Source organism: Triticum urartu, chromosome 4A (genome assembly GCF_056163025.1).
Source record: "Triticum urartu cultivar PI428250 chromosome 4A, HENAU_Tu73, whole genome shotgun sequence".
In the NCBI taxonomy this organism is placed as follows: Eukaryota; Viridiplantae; Streptophyta; class Magnoliopsida; order Poales; family Poaceae; genus Triticum; species Triticum urartu.
In genome coordinates this window covers 482,248,593-482,263,804 of record NC_141876.1, presented here as the reverse complement: position 1 = coordinate 482,263,804, position 15,212 = coordinate 482,248,593, and positions in this window count along the sequence as shown.

Here is a 15,212-nt window from a genome sequence, read left to right as displayed (position 1 = left end):
GTAGTACAACATAAAAACGATGCAGGTGATCACATGAGAAAAAATACTGAAAACATTTCTTTCGGTGCAGTGCGTAGATGCAGTTTTGAACACTACACTTGTCATCGTAATTTGGGAAAATTGCGAAAAAATTGAGCTACCTTGTGATTACCGTTTACTTATAGGAAAGAAGTTTCACCTCGATGAGTAGCTTCTCTGTGCACGGAAAGCATGTAAGGAATCCAACAACTTGATCTAGATTGGGGCTGATAGATTTTAGTGCTAAGATCTTCACTGTGCGCATGGACTGGGTCAAGCTTGTAGGAATCATTTTCTGGAAGACGGTCGTAAATACATCAAGAAGAAATTAAAAAATGTGAATTTCAAGAAGACGGAGAAGAAGATGAGTGTTGTACCTGAACAATTACTGATCCAATAAAGAGTTCGGAGAATTTGGCAGACGAGTACACCAACGCTGTCAATTTCGGTGCGTCAATGACCCTGATTTTTGTTGGACCTTCTAGATCCGATACAAGCAATCTCTCAAGGAAAGGCGCATTTTCAATGACCATAACGTGGAATAGCTGCAGTGATCTCTTTCCAATTGATGTCTTGTTGCGGGGCTAGCAAGACACATAAATCCATCAGAGATTCGTCGAGGCGATGTGGAGGCTAATGAACCGGTGGATCTGCTCAAGACGAAGGTACTCGAGCCCAGTACAGCTGCGGAGCAGGTTCTCCATAGCCTTCTTCGAGATAACAACGTCGAAGAGGTCGAGCTGCTTGAGGTGAGGGAGAAGAAGGGCGGGCGCAACATTAATCTAGGGAAGATAGCAGGAGCTGAAGCTGGCGCAGCGCAGCGTTGGCGTGAGGCGGAGCGCGGACGGCGGCAGAGAGCGACATCGTCCAGCTTCAAAGCTGAGCTCCTCGAGGTGATCTAGGGCGGGGGATAAGAACCACTCACCGAACTTGGGTTGGACCTTGCACTTGGTACTGAACATGCGGGTGTCAAGGCGTCTGGCTGGCCCAGGGTGCGATCAAAGGATCTTGGAGACTGCGCCAATGCGTTTGCAATCCCCGTCGCAGAGGCAGCGGTCGACGGTGAGGTTGAGGGGGACGCAGCGCCAGAGTGGGCGCCACCGCCGGGAGAGTAGGGCGGTCCGAACGGAAGATTTTGTGGGGAGGAGGCCGATGATGACGAGCAGCATGTCGTCGGGGAGGCTGCTGATGAAGTCCAGGCTCACCAGATGCGATTTTGGCTTGAGCCGCCTCCGCTTGTTGTCTGCCTCGCCATCCATCCCAACCGGCGGCGACGCCGGTGTACACGTGTGCTGGTGTCTGTTGTGTGCTGGGTGTGCGCGAGTGCGTCCTTCTGTGCATGCCGCCGTGCAGTGGTGAATTGTGCGCGAGTGCGTCCTTCGCGCGCAAGAAGTTTGTCCTCAATGCGCCCTCAATTTACTAGCATGCGGGGTGCTACCCCGAGTGGTTTCAACTTTGTTTACTTCACCGCGTGTCTGATGGGCCTCTAGTTTACTTATTTTCACCCACTGCCACATGGGCCAGCACACAAAGATACAGAACATGAGCTGACAAGGCAGCATGTGGATTGGTTGACCAGTCAACTAAACAATATACGGAGCTATACGCTGACACAGTGAGCGTATAATCCGTCGGTATAGAGAGTTTGAGTGAGAGGGGAGGCCCGTGAGAGATAGCAGAGAGAGCGAGAGAAAGAGCTACTCCCTCCGTTCGATAATGTGGTTCCAACATTTTTTTAAGTCAAACTTTTGAAACTTTGACCAAGTTTATAAAGAAATTACTTATATCTACAATACCAAAGATAAATGATAGTATGAAGTAAGTACATGTTGTGATGAATCTAATGATCATTCCAGATGTAAATGTTTTTCTCCACATATACCTGGTCAAACTTTTCTGAGGTTTGACTTTTCAAAACATCCATATGCTTATGGACGTGACAGAGTCCCTAACTAGAGAGAGAGTGAAAAAAGTGTGTGTGCGTGTGTGAAAGAGAATGGACAACACATGATAAAAGTAGAGAAAAAGCATGTGTGTCTTATGCAAACATATCACACATGCATCTTCGACAATGGAGGCAAGGTGAGGAGATAGTGTGTGGTTGTTTGGAACCGAGAGAGCAAGACCCCTAGCATGTGGCCAAGAGGGGTCTGACAAACAAGGGAGAGAGGTCGAGAGAGACGTAAGGAGAAAATGCAGACATGGGGAGGAGAGAGTGTATGTCTGTCATAGAGAGATCCCCTGGAGATCATGATGGGACTACATGGGTGGGAGATATCGGGATAGACGTATGGATGGTAGGAGACAATACGTGTGTTCCTGATGGCTAGTAAGAGATAATCATACTTAGGAGGGGGAGTGCTTGCGCCTATGATGGAGTGAGGGATTATGGTACTTAGGGGGTGCGTGTCACATGGAGAGAGAACAAGGGCGGAGAGTGTTGGATGGGTCTATATGTATAGCACGAGCGAGACATGTGTATGTGTGAACCAGGGAGATATAAGGCCAGTTTGGCTTGCGTCCTGAGCATCTTTTGCCTGGCCTAGGGTTGTGGCTGGATTTCATGGACACTTGTTTGGTTGCTACCCTGTGAAAAAGAAAGACCGCCTGGCCTGGGTTCCCTTGCACTTTAATTAGCCTGGCTGAACTCCAGACACTGCAAGTAGCCTGGCCCAGGTGACCGATTTTGAACGCCTGGCCGTGCCTGGTCGTGTGGCCATGAGGCTAATAGCAAACGTGGATGGGTATTAGTAGTAAATAATTGATGCATGGATTGATTGATGGGACGTTGATGCTTTGCCTGGCCCAGGCATGAACCAAACGCTTCAGTACCACACAAGCCTGGCCAGGCAGAAATATTTTACATCTCACGTCCACACCAGGAAGTACTGGCCATCAAGGCATGAGGGTCAGGTCACGAACCAAACTGACCAATAAAGTTTGAGAGAGATTGAGGAGCCCCGATAAGGCTGAGTTGTGCGTCAGATAGCTGAGAGGGGGAAAGAGATATTCCATCCGCTTGATAATGCAGTGCATGTAAATTTTTTAGAAGTCAAACTTTGGTAACTTTGATCAGGTTTACACAAATGTTATTTATATCTACAATACCAAAGATACATCATACAAAAGTACATCTCATGGTGAATCTAATGGTATATGTTTGCCGTACTAGATGTAATTCTTTTTCTCCACGTACATGGTCAAACTTTGTGATGTTTGACTTTTCAATAAATCTATATGCTATGGACCGAGGAGAGTGCCTCAGTCGAGACAGATCAAGTGCGTGTGAAGGAGAATGAGTAAGTGTGCGAAAAGAGTATGTGTGTGAAAGAGATAGTGACAACGAACGATAAATTAGAGAGAGAGAGTGTGTATTTTTTCGTTTCTTATGCGAACATATCACGCATGCATCTCCGAGATGGAAAAGCGAGGTGAGGAGATACACGAAGATAGCTAGTGTGTGATTGTTTGCAATGGAGAGAGACACCCCTGTAGCACATGTCCAATAGAGGTCTGGCCAATAAGGAACAAAGGTCGAGAGGGACACATGGATGGCATGGACGCATGGGGAGGGAGAGAGGGTGTGTAGATAGATCCCGTCGAGATCGTGAGGGGACTATATGGGTGGGAGATCAAGGGAGTGCGTGCGTGATAGAAAGATTCCCCGAGAGAAATCGAGATAGACCACGCACATGTTTGTGATGGAGACTAAGATTAGCTAGTCATATACATATAGGGGGGACTGCGTGTGCCTACAATTGAGTGAGAGACCATCATACTTGGCTAGCTGGGCCTGAGATTGTGTGTGTGCGCGTGTGAGATGGAGAGAGAACAAGGGGGAGAGATAGAGTTTTAGATGGGCCTATCGAGTGTGAGTGAGATATCCATGTGTATGTGTGACCCAGGTGGATGGAGAGTTTGAGAGAGAGGGGGAAGAGCTCCGAGACGACATAGTGGTGCGTGAGAGAGTTACTGGCAAAGAGCCAAGGAATTTGTGTGCGTACGATGAGTGCACCCAAGATATCTAGCTTGGACTAGCTAGAGTATCATACATAGTGTGCGAGAGAGACCTATAGATGGTGTATATATGCATGCGAACTAGAAAGACCCCCCCCCACACACACACACACAAAGAGAGAGAGAGAGAGAGAGATGGATAGAAAGGGAGAGGGACCAAAAAGGTTTTGTGTCGGATGCGTGCGACATAATTGAAGATTGTCGGTGAGAGAGAGACAGAGAACAGGAGTCCGAGAGAGGGGGAGGTCGCGTTTTATGCATCAAAGACTGATATAAACCATGTTTCGATATAAACTTGCATTCAAATATTTAAATTGGAGAACATGTTGTCTGCAATCCACACATGAACGGATATATGCGTATATCAAACAAGTTCGTTAATTTGACTTTCAACATGTTCATGGAGTACTATAATACTGAACAACATGCTACTCGATTGAGGTGTTCAATTTTGGATTTAGTTCACTATTTTAACCTACTGAACGAGCAATTTCATTGAATCGAGATATTTTATTTTGGGTTTGATTCGCATTTTTGAGTGGGTCAACTATTTGTCATATAGTAAATCGCTAGCAAAGAGCATGTAAAAACACATTACTCCCGAGCATCATCTCTCCATCTAAAAAAGAAGTGGCAAGCTAATATTTCAAAATTTGATCCGAATCGACTTGGTAAGGTAGACGTGGATGCTTGTTCTCCCAAAATTTGAATGAACCGTTAAACATCCTCTCTGCTCGGTGGAATTCGCCCGAGCAAATAAATGGGAGACGCGAAATTACCGTCCTATGTGGGACACGCATCAATTGGCCCGTTGTACATCGAGGGTAGGTACGTAACTTCATCCAAGCGCGCCTTCTCCTTGGCCAAAATGACATGTGCGGAATAATTCATAATCCATGGTCGGCAAAAGACGCTCTCCTCGCCCGGAATAGCTCGCACCCACTATTTCAAAACACGCTCTCCTCACCCGAAATCGCTTGCGCCCACTATAGTTCAAAACACGCCCTCCTCGCCCGAAATCGCTCCGGCCCACTATTTGGGGAGAAGCAAAGTTACTCTACTATCCCCAACCCTCAGTACACAGACCCAAGCCGAGAAGCCTATAGGCAAGGGTAGAACTGTAACTCCCCCTCACATTTCAGACAAATGCGTCTGTAAGACATGGTTCCACTCCCCTCCCAATTCCCCCCCCCCCTCCCCACCCCCATTCATACCTCGTGGGCGCCAAATCACCTTCTCCCCAGGAAGCTCCCTTCTCCCGAGCTGCAAAACCTCAGCCCCACCTCCACGGCGCCCCCACCGCACCAATTTCACAGCCGCCCTCCTCCCTAATGCTGGAGACGTTGTCCATTTGCCGTCGTGCACTGGGCCGTGTGCCTCTTACTCCATGCTGCTAGTGCTGCCTCGACGACGGTCGCGTGAACCATACCAGAGCTGATTCACCCCCGCCGTTGTTCACGGCGCCGGAGCGGCTCCAACTTCGGATCCGTCCAGAGTCCTGGCGCTGCTTCCGCCTAGCCGTCGACCGTCGCGACATCGCTCTTTCCCTGCCGCCGGTCGCCACCGCAACCGCGCCGACCTCACCGACTCGGCAGCTGGACCTGCCTACTTCACCATGCCGCCAGATAGGTTGCACCCTCATCTCAGATCACTTTATTTAGGCGTCAGTTGTCTGAATTTTTATTCTGGGCCAATCGATTCCCAATGGGAAGCAGCACCCCTCAAGGCGGAGGAGCTCCTAGGCTGCCGGTTGGCTGGTGTCTAACGTAAGGGTGCGGGCCCGCAAGTTCGTCGCGGAAGCAGCGCTTAGATGGCTATCTTTTAGAGTTTCATGGGTTGAAGGAACTGCCGCTGCCAGATCTGGATGACGGGGAGTCTTTGTGGATTGGCCCAGGGGCGGCGCAACCACGGCAGTGTGGTGGGGCGGGGAGCGGTGTTTTGGCCGGGGCCACGGACGGCGGAGGCAGGCAGCTCTGCCGTTGGTCGCTGGCTCTTCGGGGAAGATTCCGAACAGTGTCAGCCTGGAGGCACAAGATGGCCAGCCATCCGACGTAGATCGGATAGTACCAAAATAAAATAAAATCGTGTGACCCCAATTTTGTCTTCAGTCAACAAACGTGTGACCACTCTCGTACCTTGCTGCTGATCTCTTAGTGTATTTCTTCAGATCAAAGAGATATGTCGTTCTTAACATTATGCGTTATCTGCATCTTCAGACACACCGTCTTCCGACTCACCGCAGCTGCTCCAACAAGGGAAGCATACACCAGAAGGGAGCTATAGTCCCCACTCAACAGTTCCCTGCATCGAATGCACGTGCCCGACATTGACAGCCACAACAACTGCAGGGCCATCGACAAGTCAGCACATGATGCTCACTCCTATGGATGGCAGCCAGATAGGTTGTACCCTCATCTTACTTGTGTGCAACATTTATGGCTTTGTTATTCATCTAAGAATGGAAAATAGATCATCACATTTCACTATATATTCATGCTGATCTCTTACGGGTCTTGTTCAGGAGTTAACGCTATTCCATAGTTCAGCTAAGATACTTGTTCTTTAGGTAATGCTGTTCCATAGTTATCATCCATCAGCCAATGCTATCCCACAGGCTAGTGATTATAGTATTATACCACTTCTAGTATTACCTACGTTGTTCTTTTATACTTTTGTGTGCCATCTAGTTAATTTTGAGTACAAACGTTACATATTCTGTAGCTTTCATCTGTGTTCTCCCTTTAGTTTATGAGACCTGTTGCTGCTAGTTAACCCCAATCCTACTATTTATGTCGTCTCCTACAGGCACTCATTACATAAATCTAACTACTAGTTGTCTTCCATGCATGTCAGATATAATTGCACACACTGATATGTCCACAAGAACCTCGCGGAGCAATGTAAAGGCCAATAAACTTGATGTCAATGATACCCAATATGATGGAACATGTAAAGGCAGTTCTTTAGAAGACTTGCAGAAAGATGATGAATCCTCTTCACCCCACAAGGTCCTTACTCTAACTTGGCCTGTGATATGGGTACAACATGCATATAATGTCCTGGAGTGTATCTACTCTGTTGCAATGCCATGTGCTTAGCATGCTGATCATGCACGTGAATATGTCATGCCTTCCTGTTTTTTAGTACCTATTCCATTCATGATAAAATGTTTTCAAATTCAAGTACTATCATTCTACTCTATCACAATGCCATCTGCTTAATTTGTACATCATGCTTCTGAATATCTTATGCATTATTATTCATCAGTATGTACTTCATCTGTCTACCATACCATGTTTTTTTTACATTGAAGTGATGTTCTAGTGCTCTGTTGCAATGCCATCTTATTTTCCCAATCATACACGTGTATGTTGCCTTAGTTATTTCTGTACGTATTCCGCTAGCATATAGTTTTACATCCAACTAGTGTTTTTTTCCTGTCTTGTCCTGTCGTATCCCTAGCTCTTACACCATACTCCCTCCATCCGGATTACATGTTGCCGAAATGGATAAAAAAGGATGTATCTAGAACTGAAATACGCCTAGACCCATCCATTTTTTTCCGGATGGAGGGAATACATGTCAATATGTCATGCCTTTCTATTCTTTAGTACCTATTCCGTCTCTCTGCTGTCGCATGTTTTATAATTAAAGCACAATTCTTCTATACAAGACATGCAAGGGGAAGATGACTATGTTAGAATCTGAAGGGTTACAAACAAGGTCTTTGCAAAAGATCCAAACGCCAGGAGATAATAAACCAACTCCAGTTTTTATAGATACTGCTCCAGCACAGAGAAATCCAACTCCTACTGATAATAAACAGATTCCAGTGGCCAAAGAACTAGTCCGCTCCAGTCCAGCAAAAATATGTCAACTCAATTCGAAGAAGCGTGTGCGTATCCTTGCATCACGAAATTTTATAGCATGCTGATCATATTTTCTACATGTTTCTTACCCATCTCTCTTTTAGAGAATAAGCTTAACAGATAGAAGAATTTCTGCAATGGTATCGTTTATGAGGAAAGTTCTTGCAGGAATTCTCTGTGCTCCAATGTAGATGTAAGTACCTGTTGTATATCACTATATTTTTACATCAGCATGTATTTTGTTAATCGACGTGAATCCAACCTTTATTTGATCTAAATTTAGTTGTAGGAAAATGTATGATTAAAGTCCAGAATGTTGATTTTTGCAAGGAAAACTGCCTGGTAGTTTTGCATCCTGAGCTGCATGAGTGTACTATCTCATATCAGTGGGTTTGAATACTTTGGTTCTGCAGTGGGGTTTTCAGTGTTTTTTTACTGTGTTGTCCTGTCATATCCCTAGCTCTTACATCATACTCCCTCCGTCCAGATTAAATGTCGCAGAAATGGATAAAACTGGATGTATCTAGAACTGAAATACGCCTAGACCCATCCATTTATTTCCGGATGGAGGGAATACATGTCAATATGTCATGCCTTTATAACTGAATCACCATTCTTCTATATAAGGCATGCAAGGGGAAGACGGCTATGTTAGAATCTGAAGGGTTACAAACCAGGTCTTTGCAAAAGATCCAAACGCCAAGAGATAATAAACCAACTCCATTTTTCATAGATACTACTCTAGCACAGAGAAACCCAACTCCCACTGATAATAAGCAGATTCCAGTGGCCAAAGAACTAGTCCGCTCTAGTGCAGCAAAAGAATGTCAACTCCATTCTAAGAAGGGTGTGCGTATCCTCGCATCATGAAATTTTATATCATTCTAATCATATTTTCTACATGTTTGTTACCCATCTCTCTTTTAGAAAATAAGGTTAAACAATACAAGACTTCCTCCATTGGGATCGTATTCGAGGAAAATATCTTGCCGGAATTCTTTGTGCTCCAATGCTGATGTAAGTACCTGTTGTATATCACTATATTTTTACAACAACATGTATTTTGTTAATCGGCGTGAATTTAACCTTTATCTAATCTAAAATTAGTTGTAGAAAAATGTTAAAGGCGCCAATGTTGATTTTTGTAAGGAAACTGCCTGGTAGTTTTGCATATTGAGCTGCATTAATGTACTATCTCATATCATGCACATTACTGAATTGTAGTGCTTCTCTGGTTGCCCATTCATTCATTGTGTCAATGTTGCTTTCGTATTACCTTACCTGGCTGATGATACCTGTGCCATATTGTGTTAATTTGGTGTAGGCTAGTTGCCCAAATGTTCGTTGTGTCAATGTTGCTTTCCTATTATCTGACTTGGCCAATGATAGCAATGCTAGTGTGTTAATTTTGTGCAGGCTACTGAAGATAAGAAGACAAACTCTGAAAACAGCAAGGCAACCCGATTGTTTCTTTCCAGTAAATCTAGGCCAGGTAATATGGCAATAACTCATGATTAATCTGTTTGGTTCCCGTCGTAATTTATGTTATGATGCAGTGGTCGAGACACTCTCCACTATCAATAATACAAGCCTACCAAAATCGCCATCTAAATCTGTTCAGTATCCTCTGTCTCGAATGCAACAGAATAAATGTATGTTTGTGAACCAATTAATGGCTGAAGCAATGATAGAAATGGTGGATGAATCAGAGGTGCAGAGTCGTGCGGCACAACAACTGATCAATGTTCTCAGGGACAGTGTAGCAAAGTAGCAAGAACTTGCCCACATGCTTATGGGCGTCATCTGTGCTGAGGTTGCAGATTGTGACATTGTAGATGGTAAGGTTCTGCTCATTTATTTGCACTGGCATCAATCTTTGATTGCCCAGTGGATGTAATTTCCTGTAATATATGCTGGATGTGCAACGTTATTCCCTGTATGCCGTACCTTTGCTTGATCGGTTTTGGTCCTGTGCATAATTGCTCGTCATAATGGGCTCAAATTATCTAATTTGGCCTAAAGACATGGACGAACTTTAGTGGGCCCATTAAGTAATGGGCCATTACTAGGCCGAAAGTTAATGCTTGGCACTCTTACTTCCCGGGTCGTTAACATGCCGTTACTAAGTTTGGGCTACATATGGCCCAACTATACTGTAGGCCTTTAGCAGGCCGAAAGAGACAGCGGGCTTGTACTGGACCATGAAGAGCATGGGCCGCTAAGAGACCGAAAGTCAGGTCATATTGTAAACGGCCCAACTGTGTTGTGGGCCTTTAGCAGGCCGAAAGAGAAACCGGGCTGGTATTGGACCATGAAGGGCATGGGCCGTTAAAAGGCTAAAACTAAGGTCCGACTACAAATGGAACAACTCATTTATGGCCCGTTAACAGGCCGAAAGGCACACAGGGCCGGGAATTGGCCCAACACTTAAATGGGTCGCTAAAAGGCCAAAAGTCAGGTCCAACTACAAATGGCCCAACTGATTTATGGGCCGCCAACAGGCTGAAAGTGACACCGGGCCAGAAATAGGCCCAACACTTAAATGGGCCGCTAAAAGGCCGAAACTCAGGTTCGACTACAAACGGCCCATCAGATTTATGGGCCGTCAACAGGCTGAAATACACACCGGGCCGAAAATTAGCCCAACATTTAAATGGTTCGCTAAAAGGCTGAAAGATGTACATCCTGAAAATTGGCCCATCCACTAAATGGGCTGTTAACAGGCCGAAATCTCATCGGGCCGATATTGAGCCCAAATATATAGCGGGCTGTTAACGGGCTCGAACTGACGATAGGCTGCAATGGTGTCAAATCTTTAATGGGCCGTTGACGGGCCGAATTGGCACATCTTTTATGGGTCATGGGCTTAAATGGACCTGACACAAGTATGCCTTATATGGGCCGGCCTGCTAATTTTTACTGGGCCAGCCTTTTTCACCGAAATGGGCCACTGTTGGGCCATGCCACGTGTCGACCTATCATAGGCGCCTCCTGTCCAATGAGTGGATGACATCTGTCCCAACGGTGAGGCAACACGTGTTTCCTTCGGCCAATCAGAATTTTACACGTGGAAATTTCCCATTGGTCAGGGCTGTTAACGGGTTATCGGATCCAAAATCCGACCCGATAGCTTAACGGTGTTCCGTTACGGTGGATGCCACGTGTCGGTCACCCTTGACGAAAGCACTTCTGTGACGCGCGATTTATCATCATGGAAGTGGACACTTCCGTGATGATAATTTTGGTAATGTCATGGAACACTTCTACGACAGCACAGGTATGACTATCTTGATTCTGTCATAAAATCGTCATGGATGTACATGCATGACAAAAAGCGCGACCTACCGTGACAAACACGTATCATCACGGAAGTGTATTTTTTTTATAGTGTTGGGGGAGTGCCCCGGTATCGTATCACCATCACACTTCTATCTTTACCATTTTTCTTAGTTCGATCCTTTTGGTTATATATTGATCTAGTAGAATAAAGTTTTAGTACGATCTATTTTTGAGTTTTGCTTTATGATCCTTCTATGTAATCGAGTCCGTGAGCTATATATAATAAAGATTAGTTATGAGTCAAGGGCATGATTATCTTGCCAAGATCTAAAGGGAATAAAAATAAAAGAGAAGAGAAAGAATAAAAATAAATAAAAAAATCATATTGATCTTATGGATAGTAATGACTTCACATATAAAGAGTATGATGAATAAAAATTATTGAGAGTTGACAAACATAGTTTTGGTCATCGTTGCAATTAATAGGAAGTAATAAAGAAAGAGAGGTTTTCACATATAAATATACTATCTTGGACATCGTTTATGATTGTGAGCACTCATTAAAATATGACATGCTAAAAATTTGATGTTGGACAAGGAAGACAACGTAGCAGGTTATGCTTTCTTACATCCAAAATAAATTATATTGTCATGGATCATCAAACATGTTGATCTTACCTTTCCCTCTCATGCTAGCCAAATTCTTTGCACCAAGTAGAGATACTACTTGTGCTTCCAAATATCCTTAAACCCAGTTTTGCCATGAGAGTCCACCATATCTACCTATGGATTGAGTAAGATCCTTCAAGTAAGTTGTCATTGTTGCAAGCAATAAAATTGCTCTCTAAATATGTATGATTTATTAGTGTGGAGAAAATAAGCTTTATACTATCTTGTGATGTGGAAGAACTAAAAACGACGTACTGCATAATAAAGGTCCATATCACAAGTGGCAATATAAAGTGACGTTCTTTTGCATTAAGATTCCGTGCATCCAACCATAAAAACATATGACAACCTCTGGTTCCCTCTGCAAAGGGCCTATCTTTTATTCATGTCTTATAATTCATACAAGAGTCATGGTGATCTTCACCTTTCCTTTTTACATTTTATCCTTTGGCAAGCACAATGTGTTGGGAACATCCTGATATATATAGCTAATCGGATGTGAGTTTTAATGAACTATTATTGTTGATATTACCCTTGAGGTAAAAGGTTGGGAGGCAAAATTATAAGCCCCTATCTTTCTCTGTGTCCGATTAAAACTTCATACCCATAAATATTGCGTGAGTGTTAGCAATTGTGAAAGACTAAATGATAGTTGAGTATGTGGACTTGCTGAAAAGCTCTTATATTGACTCTTTCTGATGTTATGATAAATTGCAATTGCTTCAATGACCAAGATTATAGTTTGTTGGTTTTCAATGAAGTTTCTGATACATACTTGACATTATGAATAGATTGTTACTTTAGCATAAGAAATCATATGACAATATATATATATATATATATATTGTTATAAGAATGACCATGATGCCCTCATGTCCGTATTTTATTTTATCGACACCTCTATCTCTAAACATGTGGACATATTTTTCGTTATCGGCTTCCGCTTGAGGAGAAGCGAGGTCTAAGCTTGCGGGAGTTGATACGTCCATTCTGCATCATGCTTTTATATTGATATTTATTACATTATGGGATGTTACTACATATTATGTCACAATAATTATGCCATTTCTCTCTTATTTTACAAGGTTTACATGAAGAGGGAGAATGCCAGCAGCTGGAATTCTGGGCTGGAAAAGGAGAAAATATTAGAGACCTACTCTGCACAACTCCAAAAGTCCTGAAACTTCACGGGAGCACGTTTTCGAATATATAAAAAATATTGGTGAAAGAATTAACCAGAGGGCGCCCACACCCGAGGATGGGGGGCACGCCTCCTGTCTCATGGGTCCCCTAGAAGGCCTCCGATGCCCATCTTCTGCTATGTGAAGTCTTTAGTCCGAGAAAAATCATAAGCAAGCTTTCGGGACGAAACACCGCCGCCACGAGGCGGAACCATTCTAGGGCTCCGGCGGAGCTGTTCTGCCGAGGGAACATCCCTCTGGGAGGGGGAAATCCTCACCATCGTCATCACCATCGATCCTCTCATCGGGAGGGGGTCAATCTCCATCAACATCTTCACCAGCGCCATCTCCTCTCAAACCCTAGGTCATCTCTTGTATCCAATCTTTGTCCCAAAACCTCAAATTGGTACCTGTGGGTTGCTAGTAGTGTTGATTACTCCTTGTAGTTGATGCTAGTTGGTTTACTTGGTGGAAGATCATATGTTCAGATCCTTTATGCATATTAATACCCCTTCGATTATGAACATGAATATGTTTTGTGAGTAGTTACGTTTGTTCCTGAGCACATGGGAGAAGTCTTGCTATAAGTAGTCATGTGAATTTGGTATTCGTTCGATATTTTGATGAGATGTATGTTGTCTTTCCTCTAGTTGTGTCATGTGAACATCGACTACATGACACTTCACCATTGTTTGGGACTAGAGGAAGGCATTGGGAAGTAATAAGTAGATGATGGGTTGCTAGAGTGACAAAAGTTTAAACCCTAGTTTATGCGTTGCTTCGTAAGGTGCTGATTTGGATCCATATGTTTCATGCTATGGTTAGGTCTACCTTAATACTTCTTTTGTAGTTGCGGATGCTTGCAAGAGGGGTTAATCATAAGTGGGATGCTTGTCCAAGGAAGGGAAGTACCCAAGCACCGATCCACCCACATATCAAATTATCAAAGTCCCGAACGCGAATCATATGAGCGTGATGAAAACTAGCTTGATGATAATTCCCATGTGTCCTCGGGAGTGACTTCCTTTATATAAGAGTTTGTTCAGGCTTGTCCTTTGCTACAAAAAGGATTGGGCCATCTTGTTGCACCTTATTTACTTTTATTACTTGTTACCCGTTACGAATTACCTTATCACAAAACTATCTGTTACCGATAATTTAGTGCTTGCAGAGAATACCTTACTGAAAACTTCTTATCATTTCCTTCTGCTCCTCGTTGGGTTCGACACTCTTACTTATCGAAAGGACTATGATAGATCCCCTATACTTGTGGATCATCAATGTTTAACTATGCCAATTGCATTTTTATCAGTACCGGTTTCCATGTCTATTAAGCATGTTGAAATTAACAGTTGAATCCATTTTTAAACAGTTGCATTTCAATGGCTACAAACTTACAAAACATGACTTAGGATGTTGTTAAGCCTGTTGCAATTAACAGTTGTATCCATTTTTAATCTGTCCATTTGCTACCATGCTACTCTCCGCAATGAAGATATACTAGAGATGCTGCCCCATTCGCTTTTTTGGTGGATGCTAACCCTGTTGTACTTAACATGCTTGTCCATGTACTTACGCAGGGTCATAACGGCCGATGTTGTTGTTTGTCGTCAAGGTTAGCTGCATCCCATGTCTTACAGTATTTCACATCATTTGTGCAATTGTAGTTTAACTTCTACCATTTACTGGTTGCCTGTAGGTACACATGTCAGTGGCACTGATCCACGCTTTGACTTGGAGGGACAGCTCGCCTCCGCCGCCACTGACTTTGGGCGGGCTCTAGCCAAGATGGAGTGCGCCAGCAACTACCTCTCAGGACTTACCAAGTATGTACCCACCAGTTCAATCTTACCAATACCAGTTGCAATTAATGGTTATGTTTTGAACTGTCGATGTATTAAGCATGTTGTAGTAAACATGCCTAACACATTTGAGCTTTTTTCCCTACCTTTCTATAGACAACTGGGCCATTATCTGCTTTGGCAGCACCTGCCCTGTGATGTTTAACTCTGCCAATTGCATTTTTATCAGTACCGATTTCCATGGCCATTAAGCCTGTTGCAATTAATAGTTGTATCCATTTTTAAGGAGTTGTATTTCAATGGCTACAAACTTATAAACATGAATTAGGATGTTGTTAAGCCTGTTGCAATTAACAGTTATATCCATTTTTTAATCT